The 17483-nt window shown below is 32.6% G+C and overlaps 1 non-coding gene across 1 annotated transcript; it reads right to left on the reverse strand.

Annotated features, from left to right (window-relative positions):
* Window positions 1-302: 302 nt before the first annotated feature.
* On the reverse strand, window positions 303-375 carry TRNAR-CCG (transfer RNA arginine (anticodon CCG)). The gene has a single exon. It is a non-coding gene; the product is annotated as a tRNA-Arg (tRNA).
* Between the last annotated feature and the right edge of the window lie 17108 nt (window positions 376-17483).

Consider the following 17483-nt stretch of genomic DNA (forward strand, 5'->3'; position numbering starts at 1 on the left):
ATGTAAAATTAAACAAACAACTCAACTCATAAAATATTCATAAATTTTCGGTTTTTTAGAGGGGCAAAGGGATTGCGGGCCAGAAACCACTCTGCTCCGCTATCCCGCTATTTACCCTATAGCGGGCCATAAACCAAACACATTATCATTCAACAATTAATCAAAATGATAACTAGTCCTATTAATAATTAGACAATCTACTATAACAGTAACCAGTTCAAAAAAAAATCCATTAAGAGTAAGAAATTTCAATTTCGAGAAAAACAAACAGTAGAAGTGATCTTTGCAACAAAAAAAGATCATGATCGCAGTGGGAATCGAACCCACGACCTTTAGATTCGGAGTCTAACGCGATATCCACTCCGCTATGCGACCATTTTGTATAAACTAAGGTTCAATCAAAACTTATAGTAAACAAATAGGGCTTCGGTTTCAAACTCTGGTGAATAATCGCTTAGGTTAGTTTACTCGAATCGATTATTTCACAAATTAACGAATAAATTGAAAAGAAAAACAATGAATGTTAGTGAGATTAAGATAATCCATATGAACAAAATCAACAAAAAAAAAAGACCTAGAAACAAAAAAAATTGAATGATCGCGTACGTACCTGGTGCGATCGCATCAGATTTGAAAGACTGAAAAAATGGTAATGCAACAAATTTGAGATGACGATGTTTCTGTTTTAACTCCTTTACTGATATAACAAAATGTTAGGAAAATGAAAAAACATAATTGGTCACTAAACTGGATTTGTTTGTGTTGTTAGTTAAGGATGTTTTGTTGTTAATCCTCTGGTTAGAGAAGCGGTGACAATGACTTGTTTTGTTCGGTGGGCTTATTGGAACTATGGGCTGGGCCTATTTCAATTTTCGGACTTGCCCCATATGTGTCTTAGTGTTTTCTAAAGAATTTGAAGGGAAGAAAATTTCTTAACGCATCCTATAAGTTTCTTAGTCACCATGCAAAAATCTATAAATACTCCTTATTTTTGGAGATGCATCTCCAGAAGCATCCATTACGCACTTAACACATGTCATTTTGAGTGGTGTCCTACAAGTTGCGTTGTTTTTATTTCGAAGATGTATCTCCGAAACATTGAATGAAATATTAATAATTGACCAGTTCAATAGATATTCCGGAGATACATAGTCGAAATTTGAACGAAATTTTAAATATTTTGTCACCTTTGCATGTCAGATACTTTTGGAGATGCATCTCCGGAATAATCTGATAATAACATCAGTTGCATGATCACACAACCATTGTTGCCATCGTTGTTTTTCAACTCAAACTCTCATCAAAAATCCCTTCATTCTCAATCCATTTTTTCACTCCAAATCTCCAATCTTTTGGTTCATCACATCAAAGGGAGCAATAGAAGATAAAATTCTAAGTAAAAATCATTTATTTCCCACTGCATTGCTCACATTAATCATGCATTTTTTCTGAAAAAAATGAGCGTTGTGTCTGGAAATATATCTCCGGAACGAGTATGAACTTTTTCGAAGATGCATTTCCGAAACTGGTATGTGTTCAATTTCTAGCTCTATTTTCAGCATTGTCGCTTATATGTTTTTATGTTATAATTGTTTTCATTAGATATGGTGCATCCTGATGTTTTCCCAAAACAAGTTGTTTCTCCAAATGCCCAAGGTGTTATCGTGAAGGCGATAGATGTTGGAAACCAATTTAAAAACGAGCAAGAGTATGAATCACGTGATCAAATGCTTCAATGGATTCGTATGAAGGTCGCTAAACTTGGATTTGGTGTGGTTATCGAAAGGTCTGATAATGGTTCGGATAGAAGATACGCTTTTGTGACAATGACAGGCAAAAGAAATGAAAAATATGGAACTCCTCTTTGGATTTTTAAAAGAGACGACATCGGTTCACGAAAATGTGAGTGTCCGTTTAAGGTGCATGGTTACATGTTGGCAAACAAAAATTGGAGATTTGATGTGATATTGTGGTTTGCATAACCACGATTTGTATGAAAATTTAGCTGGTCATCCTAGTGTGTGTCGGCTCATGCCGGAAGAGAAGGAATGTGTTGTTGACATGACATTGAATCTAGTTCAACCAAAAAATATACTTGCAACATTGAAATGGAAATGACCCGAAAATATATCAAATATCAAGCAAGTGCATAATATTTGGTACTTAATTAACAAGACGCTTATGGGAGATAGAAATGAAATGCAACAACTCTTGAAACTGTTGGATGATAACAATCACATGTCTAGGTACCGAACGTGCGACGATGGAGTTACTGTTAGAGATATATTTTGGACTCAACCTAATTCTATAAAGTTGTTTAACACATTTCCTACTGTCCTTATACTTGATTCAACCTACAAGATCAACAAGTAGAAACTTCTATTATTGGAGATGGTTAGTGTTACCTCAAGTGAGAAGACATATTTTGTTAGGTTTGCATTTCTTGAGTGTGAAAAAAAGGACAATTTTACCTGGGCCTTAGAGGTGTGTCGAACACTGTTGAAGGACCAAGGTGAGATGCCTAAAGTGATTGTTACCGACTGCGATACCTCCTTGATGAATTCAGTTGCAAAGATATTTCCTTCTTTTAATGCATTACTTTGTAGGTATCACATAACAAAGAATGTGAGAAGCTAGGTTAAACCCGTCGTAGGGACGAAACAAATAGAGTTTGAAGATGGAAAACTGGTGAAAGTGGGTGTGGTTGTTGAAAAAATAATGGATGCATGAAATCTTATAATAAACTCTTCCATAAAAGAACTATATGTCGATTCTGTTATGCATTTCAGGAAAGTGTGCGAAAAGTATCCTGATTTGTTGAAATATGTTGAAAGCACAATTCTTGACCAGGTGAAGGAGAAAATTGTTTATGCATGGACTGAAAATGTTAGACACTTAGAAATACAATAACTAACAAAGTTGAGTCTGTCCATGCTACTTTGAAAAATTAGTTGGGAAATAGTAAGGGAGATTTGTGTAGAGATTAGGACTCCGTGAACCGTATGGGTCACATAATAGCATGTGCGCGTGATCGAGTGTGTGTTGATCTGACACGATACGGTTTTTCGAAAACCTTTTTTCCACTGCGTACTGTCCCACCTCAAAATCCAAATGATTGTATTATGTGTATTGAGTGGCTCTCAAAATCAAGTCATTTTTTTCATGTTTACTTGAAATCGAGATGCCCTATACCACTTATATCCCCGGAGTGGACGACTCATTCAACGACAAAAGCTGAGACTTGGCCGGATCATTTTATAAAAATGATGCAAGAGTTTGAGAAATTGAAAGAGAATCAAATGCACAAAAGTCCAAGGGGGTGCCACCCATAGATTTAGCTAGCGACTTATGTTTCAATTCTTTTTAATTTCTTATGTAGCTGGACAAATAAGTGTATATAATTGTGTCTCAATATAAATAAAATGTAATATATTCAATAATTGTTCATATTGTGTCTTAATGCATTTTTTATTTTCTCCGTAACAACAATTGTTCTTTTGTAAAAAAAATCAGGTTGTGTTTTGAAATTGGTTCAGGAGAAGTTTCAGAGATGCATCTCCGGAACAAGATAAAAGGGTGCGGTTTCTGAGATATATCTCTGGAATCAGCATGCCGGTTATTGAATGGTCCATATTGATATATGACTTCTATAAATTAAGGTGCTCTTATGTTATATTTCACACAAACTGAAAATGTCTCAAATGTCATAAATAAACATCAACTGGTATGTCGCAAATGTCTCATTCTCCAACTTTACACTCAGAGACACATTTAAGCTCACCGATTTCACCTCCCTCAAATATATCAAAGAGGAAATCCATTATATCCTATCTTATGGAGACAATCGAAAGATTGTGAAGCTCGAGTACCGTTCACCGTCGATTGGCAACAAAAGGAAGATTGAGTTCAACAAATTTGAGCTCAAGACGCAAGCGGATGTAAGGGCTATGTGGAATACGTATTTCTGTTTCAAAAAAAAGTTTCGCTCGAGTTGGAAGCGACAATTTCAAGATCGGTCGAAGATGTTGAAGCCTCCACCTGGATATTGAAGTGTAATATTGCATTTTATGTTGAAATCATCTATGTAATCCTAATTTTATTTTATGAATCTTAATTTCAATCTGGAAAATTACATGTCTTTGGATCTGGTACTGATGTCTCTGTCTTACGAAAATGTAACTATGGAAAACTTCTGGAGAAGCATCTCTAGAATAAATTAAACCAAATAATAGGGCGTCACTCATAATGGTATGTGTTGAGTGTGTGTTGCGGTGCATCCGGAGATGCATCTCCAAAAATGGGGGATATTTTTGGATTTTTGCGTGGTGTCTAAAAAGCATATATGGTGCATTAAGAAATAATTTGAAGGGAATTGCTTATCATATTCTAAGTGGTGGGAAACATCTTAAGAAATTTTAAAAATGCCTCGTAGAATTTGATATTGTATTTTTGGATGCACCATTTTCACACTAAAACACGTTAAATGAGATTCATCTAATATTTTCTCAAAACTTAATTCGGAGATATATTTTCGGATTCACACTATATGCACATCATACATTCCAAACTGAGACACCCTCATTTTGCGGGAAAAAAATAGTCTGAACACATACTTCTGAATTCACGTCAAGTGAGACTCATCTCATATTTTTTCTCAAAATTTAGTTCGGAGATACATTTTCAAATTCACACTATACACACATCATACATTCTTAACTGAAACACCCTCATTTTTCTAAAAAAATTGTCTGGAAATTTACTTCCGAATTTAATCCAAAAAATATACTTCCGTAATAAAATTAGAACATAAGTTTAGTGTTGTGCATGCATAAAGTAAAACATGACATTAAGAAAGAGTGATGCATTTTGACTTCACTTCATAAAACGGAAGTTATGTGTGGGAATAGGTCAGGCGAACTAACAAGGGCCTACGACCTAGCATACACAAGACCAGGCAAAGCGAGACTTTTTTTTAAAATAGAAAATACCTAGGTTTTTTCACAAGTCTATTTAGCTAAAAAGGTTAGGTCATGGGCAATGAAAAAAGCTTTTTAACCCTATTAGGTCAGCCTATTTAAATAAGAATGAATAACTTTATATTATTGTATTGTATTTTGTACTTTGAATTAAAAGACACAAATAAAGCTTAGTTATCTTGAAGAATTTATGAAAATAAGTTGAAAAAATCTTATGAACAATGTCATAAGTTGGTGATATAAGTTGTTTTCATAAGTTATCTCAAACAAATAGTATTACAGAATTTATGCTAATAGGTAAATTTGAATGAGTCAATGAAAGCAAACATTTAGTTTCATTGATCTTTTTAATTCGTTGGTCTATTTGAAATCAATTGAATTTCATCTTTACAAATGTTAAAATGAAATAGGGTTTTAAGTAGGCTAGTAGGACAATCAGGCGTTCAAAAAGGACAGACTCAAGCCTAAAAATAAGACTATGATAGGTTACATGTCAAACTTAGACTTTGATTTTTTTAGAAGGTCAGACTCACGTTTGGTAAAGTCTAGCTCGATCCAACCTATTCTCACCCCGTAATGGAAGCAAAGATATCTACTTCTATTCCATTAATATATCAAACACTCCCTTAGAGTTGTAGCCTGGTATTTAATTTGAATTTGTTTGTTGCTAATGTCATTTCCTAGTCATGTTGATGTTAGTTCCCTTAGGGTGTCTTTTTCCAGCTTATGTAATATATTTCCGGATTTATTTCAGAATATATTTTTGGACCTTTTTTTTACAAACTGAGGTGTGATTCACTTATGCATAAACTTGGTATATCTTCTCACTTTTTCAGGATTTTATTGATAATTTTAGTTTTTTTATTAGGGTGAAAAAACAATACTTCTACTGCATAAAATAATCCCCAATTTTACCCATCATCCCTGAAGTTATACTTGACACCCCATATTTTTATTATATAATTTTTTTTTAAGCGTGAGGTTGAAATTTTTTGTCTTAGAAATGTAAAATCTAATTGGTCATTTAAAAAATCAAATATGCATTTTTACTAGTGTTTTCAAAAAAATTGGTGCACCACAAATTTTACCTATTTTTTTAAAATATCCAAAAATTAAACAAAACAAAAAATAGAACAAAAAAAAACGGTATCCTATATGATTTTTACTGTCATTTTTGAAATTGTCGATATACATTTATGCTTTTTTACCGATGATTTAAAAATAATGTCGCTAAAAACTCATGTAGGATGCCACATCTTTAAAAAATGTTTGTATAAATGCATTTAAAATTTTTGATTTTTTCGAGCATTTCAAATAATGCCGATAAAAAACATATTTCTTGTTAAATTCGATGTAAATTCAAAATTGTCGCTATAAATACATAAATTTAATAGAAAAAAATACTTATTTATAAATATTCAATAGAAATTTTAAAAAATACGATAAAAATCCAAAAAAATTCAAAATCTAAAAAATGACAATTTGAATAATGAAAGTTACGAGAGTATTACGGTAAAAACGCTATTATTGAAAATGCCATGTACAGATAAATGGGCTCAAAGTAAAACTCTCATATTCCTACCTTGCATGAAAAGTTCAAATAAACAAAACAATTAATTTTCATTTATTTACATATTTTGAATGTAATTAAATTATTTAATTGCATTTTTTTACAAAAAGAAAACTATATTTATTAATTCTCCAATTCATGTATGGGCTTTTATCCACTATTGATATAAATACAGTTTGAGAATTTCTTATTGCATCATATATGTTATTTATACACCACACGAAAATATTAAAACGTCATCAAGATTTCAGAGTTACATTCTCGAACGCATCAATACACACATGTCATTCGTTTTTTAGTCACACCCCAATTTTATGAATAAATTTATTTTAGAAATGCATTTCTGAAACCTACTGAACAAAAAAAATAGCAGAAAAAATGAAAAAGGTCTAATCAAATTTGAATTTCACAAAGAAAATAGTTGTTTGTCATCATACATATATTTCTCCATGTTATTGTTACACACTGACACTAAATTGGACAAAGACACCATAATAAAATCTAGACTCCTTATTGCTCATTAACTTTGATACAATTAAAAACTCAAATGTGATATGAAGTATGATGTAAATTGTAACACCTCAACATTCAACTAAAATAAATTTTACTGTCCATTAAACTAAAATTCTACTTACCACTCAAATGGAGATTCAACAGAACATTGTACAAACATGTATTGACGGTTTTTGCAGCGAAACTGAGGAGGCTTAGACATAAGTTTATCAAGATGTAAAATAAAAGATATACAAGTGTTGAATTCTAACACTACGCAAGTTAGCCTTAAACACATTGAACCTGTGATGGAAACTTCTCTGAACTATAACACTCGTCTCAAATTACGGAACAACATATTTATCAAAAAATTCATCAATTTGACATAGATACTAGACACAACACTGACACTTCGACATCGGTAATAATTTAAAAAACGTAATCACAAGTGTCGTATTGTGTCATTGACGGTATATAACACTAACACATTTGCAAAAAAAAAGATTATGATCACATTGAACTCATGATCTTTAGATTTGGAGTCTAACACAATATCCACTCCACTATGCGACCATTTTGTATAAATCAAGGTTCAATCAAAACTTATACAAAACAAATAGGGCTTCAATTTCAAACTCTGGTGAATAATCGCTTAGGTTAGTTTACTCGAATCGATTATTTCACAAATTAACTAATAAATTGAAAAGAAAATCAATGAATGTGAGTGAGATTAACATAATTGATATGAACAAAATAAAAAAAAAAAATTGAATGATCGCGTACCGTCAAGTGTATAACAACGATTGAGATGGAGGTGACATTCTATTTATGCCTCAATTTGAGTGTCCATCGATGCACTAGTTAATCAAATGCTTCATCTTAAATTGAACTTTCATGTTAGACCGATTTTAGTGGACTGTTTTACCGATCTAAAATATACCCATGTGCTTATAATTTAACATTATTACGTGAACCTCTTTTTATGCCTTACTAGTAATAGACTCGTGCGTCCGTACGGGTAAATTCATTCATATTTGATAAAAAATATTATGTATGTATTAACAACAACCGAATAAAGTTTGAATTAAAAAAATATTAAGAATAATCATCTCAAAAATAGTTATTTGGCCATAGTAATGATGTTTTTTTTTTTTGTTTCCCCCTTCTTTTTCAATGCTTCTTCTCCCCACTTTCTGTTTGATTTTCTCTAAACACAATCATTACGTGGTTGAACAAATAACCTTACAATTTGTCCTCAATCACTTGCAATTTAAGATTTGATCGAATTGATTGGTTGATAGCATTTGTGACACTTAATCTATAATTTATTTTGTTGGCAAGATTGCTTGTCGATATTTTCCTCGTGCAATCTATTTGACCATTGATACAATGAACTTAAGTTAATTTGTTTATTATTAATCCAAGTTTATTAGCCCACATTCTCCTTTGGCACCTATAGATGTGTGGCTCAAATCTAATGGATCTTCAATGATGTTTCCATTTTACATAGACAAAGTTGTCATTTTCAATGATTTGTGCTTTGCAACCAATTTCATTTTCAATTTCACAACTTGGTACTATGTATTGTGATTTTTATGATTTTTATTATTATACCATAATAATGATTGCATCACTTGGTTGTACTAAGCAATAGCTTGACCCAAATGACATCACTCAATGTACACCATCCACTATAAATTAATTTTCTATTCACAAATATCTATTCTCAATTATTTGCATCTTTATATCGTTGATGACAAAGACGTATTACAAACTTCAGCATTTTGGTTTAAAATTTGACTCTTCAATATTAGATACTTCTAGTTTCCTTAAAAATAGTGGAATATAAAAAAATACTTTATATAATAGTATATTATTTATAAAAAAAATATTTTAATTTATATACGGATTATAAATATAATTTTTTCATATATAAAAATATTTGGATAAACGGTATTTTTTCGCAATATTATTTTTGTTTTGATATTATTTTTAAGAATATTTGGACAAAAACTTATTCTCATTTAAAAAAAATAAGATTCACTCATTAATTTAAAAATAATATTTGTCCTTAATAACATATATCATTGAAATGATTACATTAATAATATATGTATAAATAAATATTAGTAAAATAAATAAACATATTTTGTCCGTGCTTGGATTCACATATTATTTTAAATATATTTATTTTTATTTTGTTCAATTATATAAAAAAATTATAATAATCTGTGCGTTCGCACGAATTCTGGTTTGGATACTTGTATGTTTACATGGGTGCTAATGTGTTACACGCATTTGTTTTTAAAATAATAAGTGTAAAAATAAAAATAAAATTATTTTATTAAAAGAGTTTATTATTTTTAAAAGAAAGACATGTTTTGATTTATATACGGATCATAAATATAATTTTATATACAAATATTTGGATGAACGGTATATTTCCGTATGTAAATATTAATTTTGTCTTGACATTATTTATAAAAATATTTATGCAATCATTTAATTTTATAAATATCAACTAATAACGTAGTATTTATAACTATTATTTTAATTGTATAAATAAGTCTTAGAAATATGAATAAATACATTTTATCCGTGTTTAGATTCATACATGATTTTAAATATATTTAAGTTTATTTTCTTTAATTATACAAAAATTATAATGACAAATTAAATTATAAACTATTATTTTAAAAGCAAGAGTTTTCTTATATATTATTTTAATTATAAAAGCAAAATTTTTGAAAACTATTTAATAAAAATTATTAGTCATAATTTTTTTATTTAAATAAGAATGTTGGCTAAGTCAATTCTCTAAAAAGTTATCAGCCTTAAAATTATTTACTAACGAAATTATTAAAATAACTATTATGATAGTGAATAATAAAAAATTGAATGTTAATTTTAGTTGAGTCTACCCATTGTTGAAATATGCCATAAATAACGAGTAAAATCTCTTAAATATTTATAATGGTTAGAAATATGCCAAAACTTATATTTTGTTAGTTATGTATTTTTATGATTGACAGCAATTTTTTTAAAACGTGTATCACAACAAGATGTTGAGCAAGATGTCGTGACATGTTGATCAGACATCTTTGTATGTTTTGTTTTACTTCTTGAAAGACTTATTTTATTATGAGATATCTGAAGATTCTCTTAATATTTAGCTATCATATCTGATTGTCCAAGAAGGTTTATTTTAGGAACTCTTATTTCGTTTCCTGCGCATTTGTTTCATAAAAAGGGATGTTGAGATATTTTAAGGAAACATTAGATCTGATTTGATTTGATTCTGCAGAAGATTGTGCATAATGGATATCGAAACATTTAAGGAAATATTTGATTTGATTTTGCAGACAGATGTCAAAACATTTAAGGAGACATCAGATTTGATTTGATTGGATTTGTTTTGTTTTGGATTTGCTGATTTTTTATGCCTAAACTCATGCTTACCAAAGGTTATTTAAAGATGGCGTTACTAAACCTAATGCACATAAGAGAGAGTTGTGTTGGAAATTGTTACTGTTAGGGTTTAGTTGTCGTTGTTACTTGTGATCCATACTATTATCTCTTTGATACTTGAATTGACTGAGTTTATTGAGTTGTAATTGTGAATCACTCATGAGATTTTAAGCAAGAGTGCATTTTGTTTCATTGGAAGTGTGTCTTCTGTTCTTTGATTGTTTTTAAGTTGTTATCATTGTTGTGTGATTAAGGGGAAGTGAGAAGGGTCTCATATTTAGGAGAGTCTTAGATAGAAATTTCACGGGTAGTGATTATGTGAGAAGTTTGTAAAATTAGAGGTTGTTTAGAACTTCAAACTAATAATGTTATAGTGGATTTCCTTCCTGGCTTGGATGCCCCAAGATGTAGGTAACGTAGCATAAAACTGGGTTAACAATTTACCTCTGTTATTTTCTTCCTGCTTTTTATAGTGCATAATTGTTTCTGGTGTGACATTCCCTGAACCTGGTGGTGTGACATCATATACAACATCTGTTATCTGTATAATTGTTTCTGGTGTGACATGTCCTAATCCTGATGTCATGACATCGTATACGACACCTGTTATCTACTTACTATTATTGTTATGTGAAGTTCTGATATTAGTGTTGTGACATCACATACGACATCTGATATTTGAATACCAGAATTTTCATATTTGTTGTTACAATTTAAATTAATTTGCTATCATGTACAATATCAAAACTTTAAACCTATAAATAGTGGTGTATGTAAATGGTTTTATACTTCAGTAACATCTATAACAGGTTTCCTCATGCTAGAGCTTTCTAGGCCTGGAATGTGTGTATTATGTATTTCAAGCCAAATGATTTGACATCAAACTTTCAAGCGTCTACCTATAAACCTTAAATGTAATACCTCGTATTTCCTTAAATACTCAAATTCCTATTAATTGAGATCAATTGAGTTCATATGTGCTCTAAAAGTTATCAGTAGGGATAAATAGAGTAAATAGTGAATTCAGATTGACTTAATTAGTATTAATTAGGACTGACTTTTTATTAATTGGGACATTTTGGTAACACTAATAATGAGTCAATTTCTCTGGTAGAATAATATCTAAGTGTGGTATCACTCAAGATATTTGTTCCTGCCACTTCTACCCACTTTCTAACCACACAATGTATCATGGCCACTTGTTTCTACCCATGGCTCACTCACCACAACATGTTATAACTCCACTTGCCTTATGAAATATCTAGCTATCAGTAGAAGTTATCAGAGGAAAAAAGGAAAGGTAGAATAAGAGGAAGATAGCTAGTGAAGAAGAAGAAGAAAAGCTTGGAGAAATCAAGAGCTTGGAATCAACATCATCATCTTCATAGCATCATCTCATCCTCAACAACTTCTCCTCTTCTATTTCTTAAGGTGGGTTCTAGTTAGAAACCCTAAGATTTCTAGAGATTAAGGTTGTAGAATCATAGATTAACTATAAGAATCCATGCTATATGATGAATATTTTCTCCTGATTATGTTGATTTCCATGAACAATTACTTTGATATGTTTTTCATGATTATTGTGACTAAATGATTGGTTATGGTTGTGGTTATGAACTTGAAACCCATGATATATATATATATATATATATATATATATATATATATATATATATATATATATATATATATATATATATATATATATATATTATATATATATATATATATATATATATATATATATATATATATATATATATATATATATAGGTATGTTGTATGATGGATTTTGGTTTGAAGAAGTAGTGGGTTAACTGTTAGAAAAAAACAAGATTATGCAGGTGGAAATCCAAGTGATACAGAAGGAATTTTTTAGAACATGATATGGACCAATCGATTGGTCCTGGGCTTTTTCTCCAAGCCAATCGATTGGTAACACACCCAAAGTTGGAATATATGAGATTTTGATGAGAACCAATCGATTGCACAAACTTTCTGTTTTGGAAAACTGGAAATTTTTCAGGCGCCAATCGATTGACACTGAGGATCAATCGATTGATCCTCTGTATTCTTAGAAAAATAGAAATGTGAGAGGAACCAATCGATTGGGCTTCCCCAACCAATCGATTGGCTTATACCAAACACTTTAAAATTCATTTCTTTGATGTTTCGAAATGCATTTCACCTACCATTAATCATTTGTGATGTTATACTTGAATTGAATGAATGTTAAATATGAGAATTTCATATTGAATCTAGTGGGTTAACCTAGTGATCATTTTAGGCAATAAGTTAGACCTATAACTTAGATAACATTAGAAGGCGGCATTCATTTGCACAATGCTTATGTGGAGGTCGTGGATGGATGGTTGCTATAGTTGAGAGTGAGACGCTTTGTATGGAACATGCCATGTTATTGCTTGTGTATATTGGTGAATAAAGTCACCTGTGATTGATGAATCTTGTTATGATTTGTGAAACCGATCATGTATTCAGAATGGTTTTCCCTTGGTGGTGCACATCTCTATTTGATATGCTTAAATAAGTAAGCAATAGGATGTGATACCGATGATTTGTGCCTCAATTGGGTCTGAGCCCCAACCACGGAGGACATGGGAGAAAGGTGGACACCTAAGTGGGTTAGAGTCCCATATGGTGAAAGATACACTAAGTGGGTTAGAGTCTCATACGAGTGATGGTCGCTTGAAATGAGTTTGGAACTCATAGAGGACTCGATATCCACCGCGAAAGTCGAATCATACGAGCATGCATGAACTGGGCTTGCCCTAGACGTAGGGCCGTTCAGGGATTGATGTTTCATGAATCTGAATAATGATCTTGTTTTGAGTTGTGAGAACTCAGGTGCATGTTGCCATACATTGCGAGTTAGTCCCCCCTCACTTAAGTCTTCCTTCCCTTGTTGACTTAAGTTGGATGTTGATTAGAAAACCCTGTAGAGCCGAGTGGACCCATAAGATAGGGAACCCACTGGGATTATTATCTCACCCCATGTTTTTGATTATTTTTCTGGTAGTTCTGAGCAGGCGAAGGTTAAGGACAAGATAAAGTGATGTCTTGCTTACCTGATGTTTTGGATGGCTACACTGCTGTGTAGATATTTTTGAGATCATTCTATAATGATCTAGCTCCTAGTTTTATTTTTGGGCACTTTTGTGTACGTTTTGTGCCATGTAATATTTTCTTTTGGGCATGTAAATATGTACAATGTTGCCGCTAGGCGCTTATGTATTTCAGTACCAGTATTACACTATTTATAATATGTATTCTAGACATATATTATATGTGGGTGTTACAATTGGTATCAGAGCAGGTCGTATCCTTGACCTAGCCATGAGATATTATAAGTATTTCTTTATGCCTCATATGTGGGTTGTCATAATTGTTCTTGATGTTATATTCATAGTGTTGAGCATGATCAACTTAATTCTATTTGTATGACATTCATGACCATGGCTGACAGACGCAGAGGTTGTGGTAGACCCAAAACTCAGAATTCAGACTCTGAACCGCCAAGTGGTAATGAAGGTTTTCAATGGCCTCAGTTTGTGAAATAGATGCAACATCAATAAAACCAATTCATGCAACAGATGATGCAACAATGGAATGGTGGTCTTCATCCTCAAGGGGTTTCACAAGAAGCTGCAGGTGGTAGTTTCCAGGATTTCTTTCACATGAATCCTCCTGAGTTCCATGGTGGATTAAATCTTGTGAAGGCTCATGAGTGGATAACCAGCATGGAAAGTATTTTTCAGATAGTGCATTATAGTGAAGAGAATAAAGTTGTGTTTGCTTCTCATATGATGAAAGGTCCCACTGCGAGATGGTGGGAGAGTGCTTTGACTCTTATGACCAATTAAGGAGTACCTAGGGATTGGGAGCATTTTAAGACTACTTTTCTAGATAAGTATTTTCCTAGATCTTTGAGGACTCAGAAAGAATTTGAGTTTCAGCAGCTTAGACAGGGTACTATGACAGTAGCTGCGTATGCTGAGAAGTTCGAAGATATGGCTGCTTATTCTAGACAAGCCAAGTACGCACCAGATGAGAAATGAAAGATCTATCAATTCCTTTTTGGTCTAAGAGGTGAAATTTCTCATAGTGTTTCTCAAAGGGAATTCACTACTTATGCTGAATTGCTAAGGCAATGCTATGTGGTTGAGAACAGTTTGAAGAAAGTTCAAGAAGAAATAGATTAGTATAGGAGTGGACAGAAGGACCAAGGGAGGCCAGGAAACTAGTTTAGGCCTAGACCTCAAACTTTCAAGGGAAAACAAGTGCAACATGCAAGACCTAACCATCCTCTACAATGTCAAGTATGTAAGAGGTCTCACTTTGGAAGATCTGTCAGAAGTGGAATTAAGTGTTTTACTTGTCAGAGAGAGGGACACATGGCTAGGGATTACCCTCAGAATAAGAATCAGATGCAAGGGAGGAGCATTGGACGAGTTTATACTTTGGATGCAAGGAAGGATAAGAGAAATAATGCTTTGATTTTTGGTACGTGTCTCATCAATGATCATCCTTGTTTTGTATTGTTTGATTGTGGGGCGACACACTCTTTTGTATCAATTAAGTGTATGAAGTGTCTTGGCTTGCAAGCGATTCCTTTGTCTCCTCCTATGGTGGTTACTACCACCTTGGACGATGTGGTTGAGACACCGTTAATTTGTGAAAATTGTTCGCTCTTGGTGAATGGTAGAATTTTCCAGATTGATCTTATTTGTTTACCACTCAAGAAGGTTGATGTGGTTTTGGGGATGGATTCGTTTTCCGCTAATTCGGTGTTTATTGGATGTGAAGAGAAGTTGATTATCATTCCATCTAGTGAAGCTAATCCAAAGGATGTATTAACTACTATCTTGGAAGGTACGGTTGGCATGGTTAATTTCTTATTTGAGAAGGAAAAGTCAGTTCTCTTGGTTCTCACTAAGGAATCTAGCGACAATCTGATGTTACACAAATTCCTATCGTTTGTGAGTTTCCCGAAGTTTTCCCTGAGGATGTCACTTCTCTTCCTCCTAAAAGGGAAGTGGAATTCTCTATTGATCTGATACCTGGGACGACTCTAATCTCCATTTCTCTGTATCGTATGGTGCCACTCGAGTTGAGAGAGTTGAAGGACCAATTGGAAGAATTGTTAACCAAGAATTTCATCTGACCTAGTGTCTCACCATGGGGATCTCCAGTGTTACTAGTGAAGAAGAAAGATGGTAGTATGCGGTTGTGTATTGATTATCGCCTGTTGAATAAAGTCACCATTAAGAACAAGTATCCTCTGCCAAGGATAGACGGTTTGCTAGATCAGTTAAAAGGAGCATGTGTGTTCTCGAAGATTGATCTACGATAGGGCTATCATCAAATCAAAGTTAAGAATCTGGATGTACCAAAGACCGATTTAGAACCCGATATGGCCATTATGAGTTTCTTGTAATGCCTTTTGGTGTGACGAATGCCCCTGCTGTTTTCATGGACTATATGAATCGGATATTTCAACCTTACTTGGACCAGTTCGTGGTGATCTTAATTGATGACAATTTTATTTATTCTCGTATTCCCCAAGAGCACGGAGAACACCTAAGGACTGTCCTATCAGTACTGCAAGAGAAGCAACTTTTTGCCAAGTTAAGTAAGTGTGAATTTTGGATGAACGAAGTGAATTTTCTTGGTCATGTCATATCATAAGGAGGAGTATCAGTGGATCCATCTAAAGTTGAAGCAGTTATTAATTGGGAAAGACCGAAGAATGCTTCCAAAGTAAGAAGTTTCTTGGGTTTGGCAGGTTACTATCGAAGATTTATAAAGGGGTTTTCACAAATAGCCTTACCAATGACTAGACTTACCCGAAAGGAAAATTCTTTTAAATGGGATTCGAAGTGTGAGCAGAGTTTCATGAGTTTGAAAGAAAAACTAACAACTACTCTTGTTTTAATCATCCCTGATCCTAGTAAGTCTTATGAAGTGTTTTGTGGTGCCTCTAAGAAGGGATTAGGAGGGGTGTTAATGCATAGTGGTCAGGTTGTAGCATATGCATCTCGTCAGTTGAAGACTCATGAAGAGAACAATCCAACTCATGATCTTGAACTAGCTGCTGTTGTTGATCAGTGCATTTTGATGCACGTTCTTCCATGTTTGTACTTAAGCATTTCTTCGATTTGCTTTGATTATTTTTATGTTTTAATGTGTTTTTATAATTTTTTTTATTTTTGCACTTATTTAATTTTCGTATTTAATTTTCAGCATTAGCAGCTTTCGCGAGAAAAATAATATCTTGAGCTAGGAGTATCGGATCGAGGCGTGCTACCAGTCGTTGGAAAGCTAAGAGAAAGATCTACAACGTTTATGTTGAAGGAAAAAGCTGATTCGGAGTGCATACATCTTAATTAATTCGTTGAAGTTTCGTACTTTAGAAAATATTTTCTTTTGGGCCATTTGTTGGGCCGAATTTAAGTTTTCCGGCCCAATTTGAATTATTAGTGAAACCCTTATTCTGTTTAAAAGGGCAGCCGCGGTACTGTAGCAAATACACAATTATTCACGATAACTTTTTGCTTATGTACGATTTTTTGAGAGCTAGCAAGATGACTATAGAGAACTAATCCCTTTTGAATCAACTTGCTGTAATTCAGAATCCGCTTTGAGGTTTTTATTAATTCCAATTTGTTTCCTTTGAATTCTTCTTATAATTCCAATTATTTGCTTAATCTAATTGTTGCTATAGGATAGAATCCTTAAATTCGATTGATGAATGATGATTCCGAATCAATTTCGTGTTAACATAACTTTTATTTTATCACGAACGATCAAGTTGCGTCTGCTTAATTCACAATAGTTTTTAATTCGTTTGCTTAATTCGGAATTTGGGAATATTACTCGCATAATTTCCTTTACGCTTGTTAATGGTAATTGTAATCGAATAGGAGCAGACCCGTTAGGGATTTGGAATTTTATAAGAA

This window comes from Lathyrus oleraceus, chromosome 3 (assembly GCF_024323335.1).
Source record: "Lathyrus oleraceus cultivar Zhongwan6 chromosome 3, CAAS_Psat_ZW6_1.0, whole genome shotgun sequence".
Taxonomy (NCBI): Eukaryota; Viridiplantae; Streptophyta; class Magnoliopsida; order Fabales; family Fabaceae; genus Lathyrus; species Lathyrus oleraceus.